General features: G+C 44.6%; 1 protein-coding gene across 1 annotated transcript in view; it reads right to left on the reverse strand.

The window, feature by feature from the left end:
* Nucleotides 1–8,086, reverse strand: part of LOC144142555 (b(0,+)-type amino acid transporter 1-like) — a 31,958-nt gene extending 23,872 nt beyond the window's left edge. The window contains exon 1 of the mRNA XM_077674143.1: nt 7,950–8,086. The gene's annotated coding sequence lies outside the window, so the exon portion shown is untranslated. The remainder of the gene's footprint in view (nt 1–7,949) is intronic.
* Nucleotides 8,087–10,164: the final 2,078 nt, after the last annotated feature.

A 10,164-nucleotide genomic window follows, 5' to 3' on the forward strand; every position in this document is an offset into this window, starting at 1 on the left:
GCCGGACAAGCGCTGGGGGCGCTATAAAACGCGATATCTTTCGAATAAAACAAACTCGTATTCTGTCTTCATGGCTCCTTTAAGGTGAAAGCTTGTCCGGCGTCCGTGCTCACGGCACAGCGTCGTGTAAATCCAAACATCGTAAACAAAAGGTTCCCAAAAGGTTAACAAGAACAAAATAAAAGGTTCACAAAAGGTTAGAGGGAGAGAGAGTGCTCTTGGACAGGCATACTACGCATGCGCTAGGAGCATTGGATTGGATTGGATTCAATTAGATATGGATTGGATTCGATTGGATTCGTCTGGATTGGATTAAATTGTACTGTATTGTATTGTATTGTATTGTATTGTATTGTATTGTATTGTATTGTATTGGATTGGAAATCGTTTTAGCAACAGTAAGCACTCTCATGGGTGATTTACGTTAAGAACGGTCCCCAGTTCTCCGCCCACTCATCATGTTTTACTTGGTTGAGATGCGTGAATTATTTTTAATTTCAAACGCGTCCGCCCCAAGCGGCAGATCAAGCCATTTCGTCTACTCTTGCTATTCTCCCCCAATTGCTACCCTTCCCGATGCTTTAGTCACGTGATCTTGGCGCAACGGGTGGCACAAAGCGGCAACGTAGGCAAAGCCTGCTCAGACGTGGCGCTGAGTTTTGTATTGCTCAGCAGAGCCCCGCTACTTCGGCGGTCTCGAGCATCGGGTCCCTTGGCAACAAGGCACAAGCCGCTCTCGCATTCACATACGGTCGAAGACATCCCGGTTGAGCTGGGGCCCCACCGTACGACATGTGTGCTAAACAGGCACCCCCGTTACACCCATTGTAAAGCAGACGATGCGTTTGTCATTGAAAAAAAAGACAAGAGGCAATGCACTAACACAATCACACCGCTTCAACCAGATGCCATGGGCCCCCAACAGTTCTTTGACCATCGGATCTTTTTTAAGCAATCTCTCGGTATCTTAAAATCGTGGTTCACGCTTTCTGCAGGACCTACAATGCGTGGTGAAATGTCCGCCATTATTAGACGTTAAATTTTCCGCATGCTCCCTGAGGAGGTCGTCCAAACAACTTCCAGTTTGCTCGGTATAAGACTTTCCACAAGTGAGGGGGTTTTATAAACCGCCCTCACTGCGCAATCAACGAACGGCTTGTCATGTCTTTCTTTCACAGGCGCTCTTCTTGCTATCGATCAGTAGCAATACAATGGCAGAGTCGGCCGAGTTTGCTCGGGGCTGAAAAGACGACAGATACACCGTACCTTGTCGGAATGTTTTTTTTTTTTTGTGCGAAACCTTGTGAAAGTATGCAGAACGACTTTAGGCTACTTGTCATTTTTGTAATGGACGTTCGCCTTAAGTGTAATACCTCTCTGCTAAGTTTGCGCACCTCACCTAACTAATTTAAACCGACCGGCAACTACATATCTTTCGGTGGGGTTAGCTTGTTTACCTGTATGGTGTTGGTTTTCACGCCGGCCGAGCTGACTTGGGCGTGAGGGGCGTAAGTAGACACCACGGAGGTTTCTTTGTTATTCGCCGCGCTTTTGTGTCCACCGGACGAGCGGGCCCGGAGACGACGCATACAAACACGTCGGTCACCCCAAAATAGTTGAAAGCGATTTCAGATTTCGAAGGAGGATTGCCTTGCGTTCTTCTGGCAAGCCGATGGACGGGGACCGTTGACATTTTAACGACCGCGATTACCGCCATGAGAAAGCCCGAAGCGGACGGGAGCTGAAGGTCAGTCAATCGGTCAAACTTTGGGTAAAAGATAGTAAGAGGTCACCAGGCGTTCTGTCTATGACAGTTGCACTGCTCAAAGTTACTGGGCGAAGTTTCAGTTCGTGACACGTCAGAACATGGCGACTCGGCGGTTGGGATACGTCAATTAGTAGGCGACCAGTCTTTGTTAGGCGCTCTACGTGTTTACAAAAAAAACGAATTCTGGCGGCGCGGAGCACAAACATAGGCGTGCACGGTATGACAATACTTTAAGATGTTCCGCCCGAGAGCCGATTCCCGTACTTAGGTCTGCTTTTAGTTGGTTGGTTTTCATTTCTGTTATATTTGTGCTTTGCGTAATACCTTTGGGTTTCTGTATGAGAGTGAGAGAGGTGGGTCACGTGACTTTTTTGAACCCATCTAGCTTTGTTTGTCACGGTGGCTAATCAGGGGCTTAGTGTGGGCTAATCAATGAGCCACTCTCATTCTCAGATTGTGAAGTCCCTGTTGTGGGCGTGGTTTTAGGGGTAAAACCAAGACTTTGAGGTTTTTGGGACGGAACGAAAACAGAGGGCGGAAAGAGCGCGGCGAGCCCCGCTCGACGTGGGCCTTGCCGGACTTCTGTTTTGCGATCATGAGCCTTGAGAGTTGTAAGTACAAAGTGTAAATAAAGTGTACACATATTGTACACCTTGCTTCGTGCAGTAGCTGATCGTTTCAGCGATCATCGTATCGATATTCGCGTATCGGCCGACCGATCCATCTTAAATTTTACTCCTTCACTTTTCGAAGACGATTTCCATAACCGCATTCACGACCAAAAAAGGGAAGCCAGCCGACAAAAGTCGCTGCACCTGATAGTAAAATCTTGACTGCATCATGTGTGCACAGGACTTCCGCAAGGCAGATTCTAGGCAGAGACTGGCAATTGCCTGCTTAACTTATTTTGAGTGTGCCGAGTCTAAGGTAACGAGGTTATTTCTTACAGGCATGACCCTGCAACACCTTTATATACAGGTGCTAAAACTTAATGGCATCATCGTAAGGCAGCTCATGAGTAAATGTCAGGCCTTTTCCAATGCGCCTAAACTCGTTTAGTACACATTTATTTGTCAAGGGGGCGTCCCTGAACTAAGTTTGCTACAAAGAATTAAAGAATCGTCTGCATATGTAAATACCTTCAAAACAAAATGAGGGCTAAAGAGGTCCTGCGAAAAAAGACATGACAAGCTATTCATTGAGTGCGCATTGCGGGGGGTTTATGAAATCCCCCTTGCTAGTAGGAAGTACCAAATTCCGCACAGTGGAAGATGTCTTAACGACCGCCTCAGGCAGCAAGAGAAAAATTTAAATCTAAAAATTGAGCACATTTGCCCAGACATTGTCAATCCTGCAGAACGGGTAAGCCACGACTTTCTGAGACCGAGGTACTGGAAGAACGCAAAACATTCAGGAGGCCAAACAACTGTTTGAGGCACAAGAAGCAATTAGGTTCGTGAAAGTTCCGTGATATTGTTCAACGCTGAGGTGCAGTTATAAATAAGTTCTTTCGCAGGCGAATTCCTGGATGTTTGTATAAATGCACGATACTAGGCTTTGCTAAGAAACAGTTCTAAGTTCCTGGATGTTTGTATAAATGCGCGATACTAGGCTTTGCTAAGAAACAGTTGTAAGTGTAACCGCAGTCCGTGTCCTTTTTCTTGTGCTTTTTTTTCTCTACTCAATATGTTATTAGACAGTGTACTTGGGTTGCCAAGGTCACGACAAAATGACCCTTCTGTACATCAAGGTCAGGAAAACGTTAAAAGAGAGAATTAAAGACGAATATTAATACAATGCAGTAATGTAGAATGCTGGATCCGGAGAGTGAAGGAAAAAAATCGCCGATAATTAGGTACCACCTGGTCGACGTGTATCAGAGTCTAGAAGTCCCGCCGACCCAGAGAACTACTGCGGGACGTTATTGCTGTGAACAAGGAACAAGTAAATCAATGAACGTGTAGCAATGTATTTTGTATTAGAGCTATGAATACGTATAGAAAAACCGTTAATAATTAGTCAAATCAAGCGGTCATCGGAATTGTAACGCAGAAAGACGTGGTTAAGCAACGGTAGACATATATAGTCGCGTTTTCCTGCAGTTTTCAAAACAACGACACGTGAACAATTTTGAAGTGAAAAGTATGTTTACGAGGTGTGCCGACAATCCAGTGACTAACTGCCATTTGGTTCCTCCGACATCGTGTGTACATGGGGTGGCGGAAACCATTACACTGTGCACGTTGCAAGGGGGAGGCTTCGTGTAATCGTTTTAATTTTTATAGATTTTAATGATGATTTAATGATTTTCGGCCCTGGTGTACCATATTTCGGATATCAAGCGTTATTCTTTTACCAATTTCAGAACAAGACCAATACAGCTAGTTTTTTGGGAAATAGTTCTTTAGGGATGCCTTTTTCAATACATACCACCATTGTTCGTTTTTCGCTAGCACGTAACGCTACAGAGAGGAAGGCATTGCAGCGAAGACGAAACAGACATCGGGGTGACCCCAAAGACCGAAGTCCTAGTATGATTACCCGGCTGTAACTCAAAAAATACTTTCAGCCCCACCTTTACTTTTTGTATGCCAGCTCAGTCGGTTTCAAGATTTAGGAAACCAGGCAAAAAAACGATTTTTTTGGAATATAAAATTTTAATTCCCTAATGACCGAATTAAATTTCATGCCTCCAAATCACAATATATTTCCACTAAAAGCTCAACTTTCCGTTTTTAAGCTTATAGGATCCCAATAATAATAAAAAACACACAAAAAAGTTTTCTGACGAAATAAAAAATCAGGGGGGAATGGTGAACCCGCTGACGCTACAAAGGCGATGAGGCGCGCCGTAGTGGATGGCTTCAGGTTAATTTTGACCGCTTGGAGATCGTTAACGTCAGCCAAAATCCCCAACACACGGGCGTTCTCGCTTTTCGCCGCCACCAGAAAAGCGGCGTCCGTGGCCGGGAATCGATGGAATCTTTGTGGCATCTCTAGTTCCTTGCAGCCATTTGAGGGCATCTGCCACGCGAACTCGCTGACATATTTGAAGAGCCGCTTGGTATAACTGGAATTCGGGGGCAGCGGCAAAGCCCAATTCCGTCTTTCCCCCTCTTCAAGGGCGCCACAGGGGGTCAACGCGCGAGCTGCCTTCGAAGTGCTCCCGTCTCGCTTCTCTAAACGGATAAACAGAATATTACATGTCTTCAAGGTCGCACACCATCGCTGATAATAGCTTTCGTCATCACTATCACCTTTCTTAGTGCGTAAGGTACACACAATGACCATGCGTTTGAGAGTTCCACCTGAGCCCACGCAAAAATTGAGGGGTCCTGGAGAATGTACGTGAGCGGTACAGAATTTATGCACTCGTTGCTGGTCTGGTGCGCAATTTAGTGACGGATAATTCCTAACTATAGAGAATAAGTGCAAACAAAAAAAGTTGGGGCTGAATATTCATGCGCCCTAGATTTACCTACGCAGTTGCATATTTCTGCCAGCACGTAAAGGTGCACGAGTATGCCGCAGCAATTCACCTAACCGTTAAGCCGATTGACACAACCGATTTTTTTTATATTTATCACGTGCAAACGTAGCCGATAAGTCAGCTCTTTCTCATGTAAGCTACACTGAGGGATTCAACCACTTAAGGACACAGTGTCAGAAATAGGAACAAGTGGTAGGCAAGCCTACACGACGCATGTTGATCTAGAACACGCTTCTTTTGCACACTGCTGTAATCGGCATTGGCACATCAACACAATCACATCACAAGATTACAACAGATTCCTGAAACGCCACCACACCGCCATTGCACAGCAACCATTTGTGGGATTAGCCATTACGCATAAAGGTGGCTTGGCCAGCAAACGAACTGCTGAGCAGAAGATTGTGAACTCGATGGTTACAGATCCATGCATCGGCCGTATCGCGAAGTCCATGAACATTAAAGGATCAAAAATTGGTACACGATTTAATCAATCCACTCAGGGCCCACGAAATGTAGAACCGTCTGCGCGACTAAGACTTTTGTCAGCCCTAAATATTGGTGCTTAGTTAGCTACAGGAAAATAGGGCTAATGAAATGTTCTGTACGAGCGGCTTGCGGGTTGGCTTGCCTCTCATCTGACAGCCTCAAATAGGCCGCTTCATAAACCATCACAGGGGTGGCGTTTCTTCCGGTGCCCTGAAGGAGATGGGGCAGCCCAATTTTGTTGCCATTTGTTTAAAGCGCCCTAGAGTGCGTTTTAGCAGAACCTGTTCTGCACAGGGTAGAGCATTTATCAACTTTAAAAGCACTGTTCAACGCCGGAGTCTTAGAATACAACGATGATCACTGGCGAGCTATCTGGTTTGATTAACACAAGGCCATAACAGGGAGATCAAGTGCGGAAAAAAATACCATGAATAATACCAGTGCAATGAAGTCAGGGAGCCGCAGGTTTCATCCCTTCCCACCGTGATTCTCGTCAGCCGTGAAGCCTTGTCGCTGTAGCTTAGAACGTCTGGCGGAATCCAGCACTCGATTACAATTGCGATCCAGCGACCAATACCAAGTTTATGGCGCCATCCGGCGTCTGGTTCATCCAAACCTTTACGTTCTTTAATTATACGATGGCCAGTTAGCGCTGGTCTGTATTCAGGCATGCTTACGCGAAAATGCCAGCAGCAGTTCGAAATCTTGCAATCTCAAGTTTAAACAGAAACAAACGTTTTTAAAGCGAATATTGTGTTATGGAACCACGTTCAGTTTCCTCCTTGTCACGGCCACTAAAAATGTTTTAATCATCAATTCGAGCAACCAGTACGAGAAGTGTGTATGCAGCATAAGGAAATTCGTGTCTTTAAATATGCAATGTGACTTAGTACGCACAGCCCGACTGACATAGCCGAAAAATTACATTCTTCGCGTCCCTTCTACTTTTCGTGCGAGCGAGCATAGAGACCATGCGACGGAGCCATTTTTACGCGAAGGGCGGGTAAAAAACGGTTTTACTGTTGCTTTTTCAGAACTCCTAAAACAATGATTCCCGAAACGGCTGCAAGGACGAATCTGCCATTACTGTCAGCTTTAATTGTTTTCCATTACTAATTTACAATCAAGCTGCAAATGTTAGATAATTTGAGTCTGCTGCCAATGCATGCACATTTGCAGGAAAAATATGCATGCTGAAAAACGGCTGTACCTTTTTGTTTAATTGGGACAGTCCGAACCAAACTATCAGGCCTTTGACAGCTATAACAACTCTGTCAACACGCTGAGTTTAATTTACTTGACCTAATGCGTTCACAAGGAGGTTGTAAACGTTAGAGATTTCCCCCTGCTCTCATTAACATGGGCATCTGCGGGGAGAGTAGGCCAACAGTGATGACTCTCGTTTTATTACAAACATTTTCCTCAAAAATGATATCATTATAATTTCAATTTTCATCATGACCTTCACGATAAATAGTATACGACAGCTGCTCGCTAACAAAACTATATCATTATGCCCAGTTTAATTTGCATGTCGTAATGAGATACTTCACAGTCAATGCGTTTATAGCTGTGTTAAACATTCTGTGCAAAGGCTTTTTCGTGTGCGAAACCGCTTCACTGGCAACTCATGCTCAAAAAGTGCAATAGCTCAAGATAGCTCAAGATTTTTTCGCTCGTTTAAAACCAAGCAAACGCAGCCAGCTTACAAAATTGTAAAAAATGACATCCAATAGCGCTCACACCAATGGATATCGTACTTCAAGTTACACACATTCGAAGGAGTCAGAACCTCACAAAACACACCAGCCATGCGCAACCAAAACAATTGACAGCTCCAGCAGACATTCTTACCACACAGGTTTGTTTCTTTTATTGTTCGCTTAGTCACGAAACAGACAATTTAACCCTCTTGCAATTTAACGGCGTTCAATTTATTCTTGGGCTCGTATTTGGCATACCCGGCCGCTTGTTAAGCACAATTGAACTACGTTCAGATCACTAAGCGCACCCTCCTCAAATACAAAAACTTTTAAACGTTATGAACCCAAAGTGAAAGCCTGTCGTGAGCGAAGCAATTGCCGGCAGATTTTATGCAAGGCAGAGTCAGTCTCGGGAAACAACACTGCTTACCAACAACGCCTGCTCTAGCGTACCAACAAATAAATGGCTATATCCTTTCCTATTTGTAGCTCTACTCACCATAGAACAAGAGAAGCGGGACAGTCGAACGACGAGCTGGAAAAATCGATTGCGGGCTCGTCTAGCGGCAACTCACCAGCTTCGTCGTTAGCGTGTGTGTCAACTGAACAGAAGGCGTGAGGCGAGAAGGAGCGCGCGCTTTCGTCCCAAACAGGTTCTCAGTAAGGCGAGACCGCCGACGGCAGGAGCCCGCGGAGGGGAACGTTAGCGCCATTTTTTTCTTCTTGCGTTTTATTGCTTCTTTCTTTATCAGTTCTTCATCCCCTTGCGGCAAGCTTGTACGACCTCACTCGGCATTGGCACGTGCTGCGCGCAAGTGAAATGGCTCGTCGTGAAGTGGCCGGCGCCGACTCGCGATGTACCGGTCCTTCGCGTTTCTCGTTAATGCTTTCTATATCCTTTATAGGCTCCTCCACTATTGCCTAGTGATTACAACGCAGACAAGGAAAAACGTTCTTTTCATACGCTGTCGTAAGGCAACTCCTTCGGGCTAATGTCATAGAGGGTTTAAATGGCAAATGTACATGCCGAGAAGTACGTGGATGTAAATAGTAAAAGTACTTGTTGAAATTTGTTACTATATTACCAAACGACGAATAAAAACACTAACGAATGATCACCAAAAGGCCACCATAGCTTGCCCTATTTGTATAGTTACGCCACTTCGCGTGTGCTAAAACCGTTATTTATTTTAACGTCTTCTCCAGGATGAATCCGGCAATACCAGCTCGTATTTATTATGATCTCCGCTCACAAAAAAAAAAACGTAATAACAACAGAAATATCCAAGAATGCGAAGGACCACTTCGGTTGTTTAGAGAACTCTTTCTTGCCGTCATACTATTCTGCGTTTGTATGTTAAAAATCGCGTTTGTTAGGAAAGAAGAGGCAAACTTCACGTCTAGTCCAAAACGAGGGCAAAGAACATCGTCACCCGGGAAGAGATAGTATTCGCGATACGCAAATCGGTGGTCTTCCCGGCAACCCGCTGAGCGTCGGCCTACATAGACGGCGAGTTGGCAAAGAGGGGCTAACTTCAATACTACGTGGTTGCGGATGGATGCCACCACTTGAGTTTAAATACAAACTGCCAGTCGATTATCGCCTTCCGTCGATATTTGTATTTAATTTGTATCAAGCATGCGAAAACAGAAACACTTATTCTTCTCGGAAGATTACTTCTAACCAAGTATTTGCGATGAGCAACACTTCCTTTCTCCGTATGCTTAACAGTAAAGAGCTAACGCTTGTTCTTTTAAGGAAAAATAGTTCCAGCCAAGGATTTGGAAGAAGCAACACTTAGCAGTTTAAAATGAAAGGTTAATCTACTGAGGAGCACATGCAAAGACAAACATTTATCAGAAGATACCATGAATTGGTCAACAGAGTGTGATAGAAAGGTAAAATGTTGGTAAATGGAGGAAATTCAATTTTTTCTTGAACAAACAAAGGGAAGAACAGTTGGACTGCAAGGCAACAGCAGTTATTTTTCAGCAAAATGAAGTGGGAATCATCAGTTGACCCGTGAAGGAACTAAGTTCTTGTCCATTGCAGTTAGTCCCTAAACAGACTAATGCTTGTGGCAAGATATTGTCTCCCCGATAAGACTAACCCTTATGCCTCAGCTAGCCTGTTTCAATTAATGTTCGTACTGTACACTCGCGGGTTCACTTGAATACCCGTTTCAACTGTGCTTCGATTCTATTGTGGAAGAGCCCACGGAAATGCACGCCTCCCAAATGTGGTAGTACGACAACTTTGAATTGTAACTATGTGAGATACCAGACCTTTTAGGCACGTGCGATCAGCAGACGCCTCGTTTATTTTTTTAAATGTTTGGACGTCCCAAGCTTGCTCTTCATTTCAGAGACACAGTGAGGTCAGCACCACAGACTCCGTCTCACTGTTAAATGTCAGATAGTGGCGACACAAGTGTTCACTTACTTTGTATTTTTCAATACAAAAATTGCTGCTGTGGCGAGTGGGACACTTCTATTCAGAAAACAGTTCTTTACCAATAGAGACCAACTTGCTTTTACACTTCAGTGGCCCTTCCGGTTGGTGAAAGCTTTGGTGAGATTGTGCTCTACTTAAGACACATGGTGCAGCCCAATCCTTGCCCCGCTTATTAAGCGCTTTATTTGAGATTGATTCAAGCATTTCTACTACTTTTTGTGCCAAAAAGATCAATTTCAAAATTCCAGCTGTCTACCGA

This window comes from Haemaphysalis longicornis, unplaced genomic scaffold (assembly GCF_048455015.1).
Source record: "Haemaphysalis longicornis isolate Haplotype H1 unplaced genomic scaffold, Haemaphysalis longicornis Haplotype H1 scaffold_6, whole genome shotgun sequence".
In the NCBI taxonomy this organism is placed as follows: domain Eukaryota; kingdom Metazoa; phylum Arthropoda; class Arachnida; order Ixodida; family Ixodidae; genus Haemaphysalis; species Haemaphysalis longicornis.